Below are 11155 nucleotides of genomic sequence, written 5' to 3' on the forward strand. Positions count from 1 at the left end.
ATTCAGTGTTTCATCATCTGTTCAGAGCTGAAGAAGGTTCAGAATGTAGAAGTTTAGAAAATGGAAACTCCAAACAGCTGAAGCCAACAGGAAGCAGCTTCAAACAAACACAACAAGAGAAAAAACTCTGAATATTTCACATTAAAGTCGTACATTTATCATAAAAACAGGACAAAGACTTGAAAAAGTTGTGTTTTTCCTTCCAGGAACCACAAGGCTTCACTTTTAAAGGTGAAGTGTGAAAGAAATGGACATATTTGAAGTCCAACACCTTTTTCCAGTCACATTATTAAAGCAGACAAACTACAAGCTCATTTTCATTCCAACAAGTCATCTTCTGACCTGGACTAACAACACTGGTCTCTATGTGCAGCTGGCTGTGAGACCAGTGCTCAGGGAGCGTCTACAAAGTGCAACACTGAAAGAACATCACACACTAGCTTTGTCCCAAAACGTCGGCTGCATCCTTCGGAGGACCCGGTATTCGCGGCCTACGTGGGCCGGGTCCTTCAAAGACTGAAAAGGCTGGAAGTGCGAGGCTGTGAAATGGGACGGTCTAGCCTTCAGATTTGCGTCACCGCTGTCTTTGTGGAGTTTAATAAACTCGGCCGTCTGCTCCTTGCTATCTAAAATATAACAGGACACTGGCGTAAACTCTCGACCGTCTCACACTTCTGTTTAATCAGTTTCCTGTTTAACGTTTATTCAGTTGTGTGAAAATCCCGGAGGAACTTTGATCTCAGCCAAACCGATTTACTCCGGAACAAATAAAACACAGAAAAAAGGCAAACAATTACATTTTTAAGTTATCCGGGTGACTTATATATCGTGTTTCACCTGAGTAGCGAAAGAGCGGGGTCTGAAAACGATGAAGCCGGGCGTCCGCTGCTCTCGCCGGCTGGAGTGACCATTGAACCCCCCGGCTTGCTAGCGAGCGGGTGGGTAACAGACGTCTCCGAAAACGTCGGCACACTTTTGCAAATATGCGATGTCTTGATAAACCAAGCAGATATTTGAAGTTTACACAGCTACTTTCTCGCCTGAAAATATGTTAAAAGTTTATTTTGTGACCCAGAAAGATTAATAAGAGAAATTTGAAAACTTAGTAGCTGCCGCCATTAGGGCTGCTCAATTAATCGAATTTTAATCACGATTACGATCTGGGCTTTCAACGATCATTAAAAATGACTGAGCCGATTATTAGCCCCTCCCTCATTTATCCGCGACACCTTAAAGGCCGGTCCGTGAAAATATTGTCGGGCAAAAAAGGTTGGAGACCGCTGATTAAGAGGACCCGAGGGAAGCTCGGAAAGCTAAGCAGAAGTTATTTGGAGAGTGACTGCCGTTGGTTGAAAAGAGAGTTAAAAAAAAAAAAAACTTCAGTGGTGTTGCACACTATTTTATATTATTTTTTTAAAGTCATTGTTAACCCTTTAAAGCCGGTCAGAGCAGCACGCTCCGTTTTGCGTAACTATTTTTAAATCCCTGTAGAACCTGAACCGTGTAAGCTAGCGCAATAATTTGTTTTGCATATGAAACCGGAGGAGTTGTACTTACATCTGATGCCATCAGCTTGTCCTCAGTCACGGTTTCCTTCCACATATAGCTTTGCAAAAATTGCATAAAAAGCGCTTGCAGGAACAAAAACATAATATTCCAGAAACACGCTTTGCCGATCCTATCAGCTGTTCGTAACACTTCCCACAGTGAAATGATGCACATGCTGTTTTCTTTGCAAATTTGCATCATAGGATTGTTTTTTGTTTTTCCTGCAGTATATAAAAATTGGTGTATCTCCAAAATAAAACTATGAAGACACTCAAAATAAATTTCCTGTGGTGGGAAACTATTTTTTGCAACTTTATTGTATTTAAAGTTTTGAGGGATAAACCTCTTAAATTTCTCCAAGTAGAAATATATGTAAACAAAACAAAAGCGATTTTCAATTTTTTTTGTAGTTTATTGCACTTTTTTGCAATTTATGTAATTACTATGGACTTAATGCATACATATTATTAAAATATGGGCTATAACAGTTGTATTGATGTATAGCAACTTGAAATGCTCCCACAAATGGCACTACAGCATGTAAAAAAAATAAATAAATAATATAAGCTCTGGTGGACTTGGTTCCATAGTAGGTCTTAAAGGGTTAAATAAATATCGTCAAATAATCGTGATCTCAATTTCAGTGAAAATAATCGTGATTATCATTTTTGCCATAATCGAGCAGCCCTACCTTGAGGCGACTTATGTTGTGATTTGGCGCTATATAAATAAAATTGAATTGAATTGAATTACTTAGCCGAAACCCAAAGACTGCTTGGTTGAGTTAACCTCCTGAACTATCTACACCAAAAGAACAAATCCTTTAAAAATATGATCCTGGTTCCAAAAATATGGGGTAAAGATAAGAAGGGAGGAGGGAAAGAAGAGGAACTAGGAAAAAGATGAAAGAGTATAAAAAGTAGACCAAGCCTGGACTTAACCTCTGCTAACTCCTAATGAGCTCAGTAAAACTGCTGAGGTGGTTCAGGGAGGATTTCACAGCAGGCTGTTTGCACATCCCTGGATTTCAGACATCCACTCTTCCACTATTTATGGGCCTGACTATGTGCAGCGCTTCAGCTGCTGAACTGCGCAGTTTGATTGCAATTCTCTGTGAGGTTGTGTGACGAGAAAGAGCCCGTTCTTCTTAAATATTCCACGTGGCCAGTTTTTAATCGTAAATTAGGATCATGTGCTGTGGCTTTAACAGCTTCACGTGTGGAATTTTAAAGACACTCTGAGACAATATCTGTAGATCATGTTGTTGTGTTACAAGTCAATATAGAATCAGAGCAATGTTTTAACTTCTTTTGCTGAAATAATCTACCAGTGTTAAAAAGTGACATGCCAGTTGCTCTGATGTCCGCTGATCAAACAGTGTATAAAAAGTATAAAAAGTAGACGTGTGTTTTGACAGGTTAGAACGTTAAAGCTTACCAACACTAATTGTGCCTGTCCAGTAAATAATAGAACTATTTCTGAATGAAATAAGCCTGTTGTTGGGCAGCATCTTTCATTCTTTCACTATTAAGAGTTTAAAACTAAAGACGACTTGAATAATTTTGACTCACATAATGAAAAGAGAGGTTTGTTTTACTTACCCTGAAGGCTCTGAGGACTGCTAATGGGTCATCAGTTGTGAGTCTCTGCAGGAGTGCTGGCCAGCAGCGACGAGCCATAGGCAGCAGTTCATTTTCCCTCTCACTCAGCACCTGAACGCACAACTCCAGCACGTCTAGTACCTAAAGACAAAGACGCACAACACACCTAACAATTATCTCTGTTTTGATCCTGATTATATGTGAGCTGAAACTAATTACTGAGGTCTTCATTGAGAGCCCAAACTCCTGAGCAGGCACGACTTCAGCACAGACTTATTTCTGTTTCACTCCTGGACCAGACTGAATGTTTTTCCTTGATGAGCATTACACCACTGAACAGTCATCCACACAGTTCTGACAGGATGAATTGTACCAACGCTGGCGGTCCTACCTTCACAAGAATGATTATTTTTGTTATTAGTCCAACAGTTGACTCTACGTAAAACTACTGATACAGTACCTTGAGTCGGAGCCTGAGGCTGGGATCAGACAGCAGATGAATGCAGCGCTCCATAACATCCTTAGTGATGCTGAGGTGGGAGGGAAGCTCTGCTTTCACATCAGGACTACCAGTATCTTCAACATCCTCACACTCAGTGGGAGGGACTTCTGCAATGGAGCACATGTACAGTTAGACTGCCAGTTTAGCAGTGAGGTTCAGATTTCTATGACTCTTAATTACAATGATCCATCTCCTCTACACTCTGAATCTAAAATAATCACCACTACAACCTATAGCTTATATTCCACTGGCCCTTAGACAGACCTATTACCTTGGTCTTCAGTGTTATAATCATCCTCTATTCCAATGCCCTCTGCCAGTTCTTTCTGTTTGCGGTAATTCAGCAGGAATTGGCGAATGCTGAGGTCTTCCTGGTCACTGGAGCTCTACCTGGAGCTGACAGACATACTGGTCCTGCAACAATTGGAAGGAAACCACCTCGCTAAAGGAAAAAAAAGACAACAATATCAAAATAGGTTTGATTACAATAAAATAAGTCAGTTAATCAAAATCAGTGTGACAGAGATGCTGATGTTTTTGAAAAGAGCCCATTAGTGACATTTAATTCCATATTTTTACCGTGACGGCTTGTAAAACTGCAAAAACTGCAAACACCTATAGTGCCGCTGTCTAAATATTATTATGAATATGAATTCTATAACAGAAAACGACTGAGCATTTAAACCATCACGATGTATTAAATGTTTCCAAAGATACTGATAATTTGATAACAAGAAAAGTTAGTTCTCCTCAAAATGCGCCTGACTAAAAGTGGGATCAACCAGTACATATAATATTCATCCTGCTACATTTAGAAAGTGGCAACAACAGTAAACATGAGTAACTCCACCGTGTGTCTATCCGGTCTTTAAGTGATGACGTGATCAATCCTACTTCTGGGCCCAAACTACTCTGCGTTTAATAAGGCTGTTGTGTTTTTAACATGTTTTAATGCTTTGTAACTTGTTCTATTTAATCTCAACAAGCCCCTTACAAAAAGTAAGCGATCACTGTCGGCCTCTCTCAGTTTTTATTACAACTATTCATTTTAAAGCTCAGTTTTTAAAACCTTACCATGTAACTACAGCCCAGGCAATGCAGCAGCACATTAATGACTAACCTGTATGTGGATGGATTATCTCAGTTGTTCTCTTGACTGAAGTTTGGTCCGTTTACAGCATCCTGCCATGCCACTGCATTTGTCCCTAACCATCGGGAACCCTCACCTTAACTCTTATCCAGTGGAAAAAAGTTCCCCTTCATCACTGTGTTAATGTTATGCTAACATAGCTGTTTCGCTAGTCACATAGCACATCACTATATACCAGCTAGCCAAACTTCAGTAACCCTACAAACATCACTGCTGCTTACTTTCCTGTCTTCATGTATGTCAGAAGTGATAGCAGAGCTGTGCCTTTTAATTTGTTTTAGAAATCCCTCAGTCAGAACCTGGTATATTATATTTAGACGGAAACTAGTGAGCTAACTCTCTGCTAACTTCTAACTTCAGACAGATTTTTAACTCTCAGTGATCATTTGACTTTGGGACCTGCAGTGTAGTTTGGGTCCAGACACGCTAATGACCAGACTTAAAGACCAAATTTCGGGTCACTTTTGCTGGTCCCAAGCCCCAATAAAGAAGCTAGCTTGAAGCTTGACATAAAAAACAATAATTGCTAAGAAAAGTGTAATTTGTAGTTCTAAATATATTCTAAATGCATTTAGATCGTTTTTACTCACTTTATGTCTCTTCCACGATGTTACGTCTCTCTCCTATGTTGGTTACAATTACATAAGCACTTAGCAGGACAGTGGAAAAACCCAGGGCCACAGTGATACTGAGAATTCCACGGTGTTCACTGTCTTCAGCAACCTTACGAGGGCCGGTTGAACGGCTACAGTCTTATCATACACGTGCAGTGTTCCTACAAGCCATAAGGTTACCTTGAGTGAGGAAGATGATGATTGAATGTCCGTCTGAGTCCATAGGTTGAGGTGCAAGCACATTTCTCCCATTCTCCACAGAGGGCAGTGGCGCATAGGTGTGACGTCACTAACACTTTAAAAGATAGAGTTTGCACAGATGTACAATCAAATCTTCTTCTATTTAAACACAAGAGACAGCAGGTCTATTTGCAGTGAGATGTAATACTCCGATGAATTTTAAACACGCTATAACATTTCACACATCGTTATGAGAGGAGCGTTTCTGAGGCAATGACAAAAGGCTGGTTTTCAAGGGGATATTTCTGAATTTTCTTTTTCGCTTTCCATCTTCTCTGCATCACAGCACAACAATTGGATTAATAAACCTGCAGCTGAATAGCAGCAAAGGGATTTCAAATATTGCTTCATCGCTAATAATTTCTGGTGTTTGTATCTAGTCATTTCTAGACAGTGCAGCCACTCCACCACTAAATATTCAATTTATGTCTGCAGCAAAATTCCAGCTTTTTTTTATTCATTTTTTCCCCCCCAAGCATGACTGAGTGCAGACAAATCTACATTGTGGTCATAACTGTGTTTACTGTTGTTTACTGATTTAATCCCCTTGAATACAGATGAGCCAGGATCACAGTTTTAATGAGTGCCAGGTGGGTGCAAAAATATGTTAATTCAAGGTCATGTCAAGGGGTTAAGACTCACTGTGTTTCAGGTCAGCGGAGCCACAGCTCTGACTACTGCCACCTGTGACCCACTATGTTATTACTTTAGAAGGAAGAGGTGAGGTGATAGCAATGATTAAACATCCACTTTGTTAAAAAGAGCTGAAAGTCAAATACTGGAAAGCCACGTGTACTATTGGATTTTACTTTGCTCCAAGCAGATCTAATCTATATTTCAGAGGGAAAGATCTTTGTCCCAGGCCAGCACTGCAAAATCATCTGAAGCAGTCATTTAACAGAGAACAAGCAGCAGTTAGCCACACTTTGGACAACCTCTCCACTAAGAAGCTGACCTACATTCTTAAAGCAGCCAACTTTGAATGCTAAATCCTGCTGGGTTAGAGTTGAGAGACACACAAAGAGAATTCTTCTTTATACATATTCTACTATGACTGCAGCGACAACTAATACTGTTGTCTAATGCTATCTGGACACTTGACTCTCAGGGCAGATGTTCATAATGATGATGACAAAAATGTGGCCAATGTTTTAACACAACCTGCACTAATGATTGTGAGGAATATTGAAGCTCTAACACCACATGTGTCTCATTCTTACATAATGCATCACAAGTATTACTAGGATCAATGAAAAATAAAGCATAGCTGTGCTTTTTAACCATCTGTATTGAACATCTGGATCTCTGCACTGTGACATAAAATAGAAATCTTATGTAGTACATAAAATTTTTCCCTTTCTCCATCACAGATTATAGACATTCGAAAAACGTCAAACACTTAAAAACTGAAGACAATCTGTTTCGTCTCGTATTTTAAAAATGGCGTCAGGTGGTTGCTGTCAGTGCCTCTGTCAGTGCGCCCCAGGGTGGCTGTGGCTACAATGTAGCTTGCCATCACCAGTGTGTGAATGTGTGGATGACTGGATATGTAAAGCGCTTTGGGGTCCTTAAGGACTAGTAAAGCGCTATATAAATACAGGCCATTTACCATGCTGTGCACGTGATGAAATTGTATGTTTAATGATTTTTTTCCCTGCCATTATTCAGATTGAAGACTCGTGGAACACAAGTAATAACATGATTAAGTACTCACTCTAATGCGATTACTGAGTTCAGCAAAAGTAATGAGTTACCGTTAAAATACTGCATTAAAGACAAAGTAGTAATGCTTTAATGGCTAAAAATTATGATGCATGAACGCTTCCCGGCCAATGCAGCCTTGCAGTCTGCTGTATCATTTCTGTCAGACAACCTTCAAGTAACCCGTCTTAAATCTGACAGCCACCTTCTGCTTTTCCGACTTCATGCCGTTTCCTGCAGCACCACATGGCTTTTTGCTTTGACTCCTCAATCACTTTCAAATGAAAACAAACTGTCCCACAGAGGGAAGGACAAACTTTTAAAAAGTCCAAAATAATCCTTTCAGGGAAAACAAAACAGGAACTACTACTCATTCTAAATCTGAGTGGGACTAGCAGCGTATAAAACCAACTGTGGAGTCGACGCTGTTGTTTTAACATAAAGCACCGAGGCAATACTGTTCCTAAAATTCAGTGGGACAATTTTTCTAAAAAAAAAAGGAAAATACTGTGTGGACTGAATTCCAAGCAGAAAGCTACACGACAAGAGTAAGTAATGCTTTTACCAGAAAGTACAGCACAGGAGGACTTACAACAGCCATTAAAATGCACCCACATTTGGGTTGAGCGACCTCTGCATCAAACAGAGAGCATTACTGTGGAGAGCACAGATACAGGACTTTCCACTGCAGCATTCAATTACAGCAGTGTGGTTCAGAATGCAAAAACAGCTGGTGATAGTACAAAAGAGCCGTGTAATGCAAAAAGATTGATGAGAACATACCTGTCTCTCCCCACAGTGTGTCATGACTATCAATTTGCACAGCGTGCTCATTATTCAACGCCAGCAAGCCTCTCACAACCTGCCAAAAAAGAAACTTAGATTAATGACATGCTGTTTCAGCAGAAAAAAAAAAAAAAATCAAATAAACCTTTGAGAGGTTACAGTATACAAAATGCTAATCTTAAAAAACATTAACAAAAACGCGCATTCAAATAGTTGAACTTTAAAAGGGTCTTTTCTGCATGCAGGTTGACTTCACTTGGCCCAGTTATGTTATTCTAATCCAGGCCTTGGGAGCCAATTCCAGCTAACGAGGGAGCCAAACTAAACCTTGAGTCTACGTCTCACCGGGGCAGCTGAAGGCGCTGCACTGTTATCGATTGTGAATCTACATGCAATTCTGAACAGTACTTCTGGCTTTGAGTCATATTCACAGAGAACGCTGTGTGCTCATTTTTATTTTATATATCTATAGTTCCTTCTGATCTTTAAAAAAAAATAAATCAGAAATTCTTTGTGAAGGCTGTTGTGAAACCATGCAAGAAAGAAAAGGTCTTGTCTCACTATTAAAACTGGAAAAACCAGGATCCTGTGTGGCTTAAAGTATGTTTTTTGTACATCCATGTTTTCTTTCTTTTGTAGCGAGAAACAGTACAAAAAAAAGGGCATTTATGTCTATGGATCTGGTAAAATACATGCATGTGTGTCAGTCAGACCTGTGTGTGCCCCATGCTCGAGGCTGCAATCAAAGCCTGCTGCAGAGCTTTGCTCTTCAGAGAGCAGTCCTGCTGCTGCCCCTCAGCACTCCATTCTAGCTCCAGCAGGTACTGGATAATCTCAAGGTGTCCTCGTAGGGCAGCATGGACCAGAGCACACTGGCCACTCTTATCTACATGATCAACCTGGCAAAAAGAAGATTCTTGGTTTTAATAAACAGAAACAGCAAAAACCTGTGAGGTAAATGTACCGTATGCATGGTTCAGACGCATTTTTCAAATTTAAGTAATTTTTACGCACTTTCAAAGTCCATTATCAAGCTTTTCCAGTACATTACCAAAAAAAGAATGAATGTTTCAATTTGCATTACCTCAATAAGACCATGTAAAAATTGAAACAAATCATCTTAGGTCGACTTAAAAGTCCTTTGTTCTCCTTTTGTTAAAACAGAGAAAAATGCACCACACGAAAACACTGAAAAAGGAAATGGTTGATTTATATGCATATAGTGTACAAACTCAAAACACATATTTCTCTTAAAACAGAAAGATGTGCAAATGTGAACAAATCAACTTAAAGATATTCATCTCCACTTGACAAAAAACAACAACCACACAAAACAAGAAAACTGCACAAATTAATAAGTCTTTAATCATTAATAATAATTAATAATTTTTGTGACACAAAAATAGGAGACAGATGTTTGTTATTTTAACTAGTTAAGCACACATGCCCAGAGAAATGGGGGGAAAAGAGAGGAGACCACGTTTAATCGATTATAACACGAGGTCAGAAATATAAGTGCTGACATGAGTAGTGTCCACAGAAACCTCTGAATCTCAGCTAAAAGCTCATGTAAACCATGTCTACAAACACCAAACAAAGCAAAGACACCAGACAGTTAAAAGAGCAGTTACTGCACCATGAATCTGTGGACAGGTAATATCCCTATTTTGATTTATGATTTTCTGGAGTTAAATGTGAACCAAAGCATATTTTCAAACGTGTTATATGCTATAAAATACTTTTAAAAATTAGGTGAGGGAAATAAAAAATCATTTTTTCTATGTTTGAGTCACAGTAACTTTGACATAGTAACATCTGCAGTAATATTTACAGCTCTGATGACATCTCACCAGCGTTAGCTTTATTTTGACACCAAGACTGTTTACACAGAGTTTGTAATTGCAGAGAAATACATTTATTTTGGTCATTTCCTTTTCAAGCAGGAAGCTCACCCTTCTTGGTATACCCTTTAGATGAATACAGAGTTTTTAATTAAATACATATTCTTTAAATAATGTTCCCTTTTAGAAAAAGTAGGATAATTAAAAAAACAAAACATTTATTATAGCTCTGTCACGTAGAAAAAAACCTGTCTTTTTTCTGTGGTCTGTTATATAACATTAGGGGTGTTCGTGGCAATTAACTTTTTAATCGACTAAGCGGGTCAAGTAAGAAACACTTAAATATTAAGTTACATTTGAAAACTGTTTAAAAAAAAACATATCCCCATTCCACATTCCAAAATGTCATGTGACAATCTGATTGGCTTAGGAGTGATGATGTCACAAGGATGTCACAAGGATGTCACAAGGATGTCACAAGGATCCTTTGAAGTTTTTCTATAAATAGGGGTGAGAAACAGCAATTTTCAGTTCGTTTCTTCGCAGCCTTTGTGTTTGCAGCCTTCAAACGTTGACTACAGAAAAATTTGGAAACCTCTCAGAGTCATCGGATACAAACGCCAACATGTATCCAAGATTACGGCAACCGAGACAAAAAGATTTCGCCGCCTCTCCTTCCACGCGTGGCCGGCCAATTTCTCCAAATGGCCTCTTATCCATCCAAAGGGCATTACAGGAGAGTAGGAATGAAAACAACCATCTCCAGAACAAAATTCGACAAATTGAAGAAGAAAAACGTCACCTGGAGAAGAAGTGCTTACAGATGGAAGCACAAAACAAACACCTGGAAGAAACACTACAGCGCCAGCCCGACATCAACATTATTAATGAGGGCTGGGGGATCAAGTTTGCTCAAGCCAGAGAGCAGATTGTATCCCTCATCAAAGAAAACAAGAAAAAGAGCGCTGAAGTTAAAGAAATGTCCGAGCAGCTTCAAGGCAGGAAAGCGACGATTGATAAAATGGAGTGGGATCTGCAATACATGGACCAAATGAATCACCTGCTCCAAAGAAAGCTTGATGAAGCTGAAGAAAAAAATAAAGAAGTCCTCCAACAGAAGGAACAACAGGACACAAAGCAAAAAGACCTGCAGCGCGAGCTCCAAGGCATGC

At 39.4% G+C, this 11155-nt stretch overlaps 1 long non-coding RNA gene across 5 annotated transcripts; it reads right to left on the reverse strand.

The window, feature by feature from the left end:
- Positions 1-3222: 3222 nt before the first annotated feature.
- Positions 3223-9446, reverse strand: LOC146675621 (uncharacterized). Of its 5 annotated transcripts, XR_014910300.1 has the most exons (7): positions 8856-9402; positions 8140-8218; positions 6298-6349; positions 5596-5710; positions 3923-4093; positions 3610-3758; positions 3223-3290 (listed from the first exon to the last, which is right to left on the reverse strand). It is a non-coding gene; the product is annotated as an uncharacterized LOC146675621 (long non-coding RNA). The 5 variants fall into 5 exon arrangements; XR_014910297.1 differs by having other exon boundaries at positions 6298-8218; positions 8856-9443; XR_014910298.1 differs by having other exon boundaries at positions 5596-6349; positions 8856-9436.
- Positions 9447-11155: the final 1709 nt, after the last annotated feature.

This window comes from Rhamphochromis longiceps, linkage group LG3, assembly GCF_057381845.1.
Source record: "Rhamphochromis longiceps isolate RC_006_pf linkage group LG3, R_longiceps_female_GT1.1, whole genome shotgun sequence".
NCBI lineage: Eukaryota > Metazoa > Chordata > Actinopteri > Cichliformes > Cichlidae > Rhamphochromis > Rhamphochromis longiceps.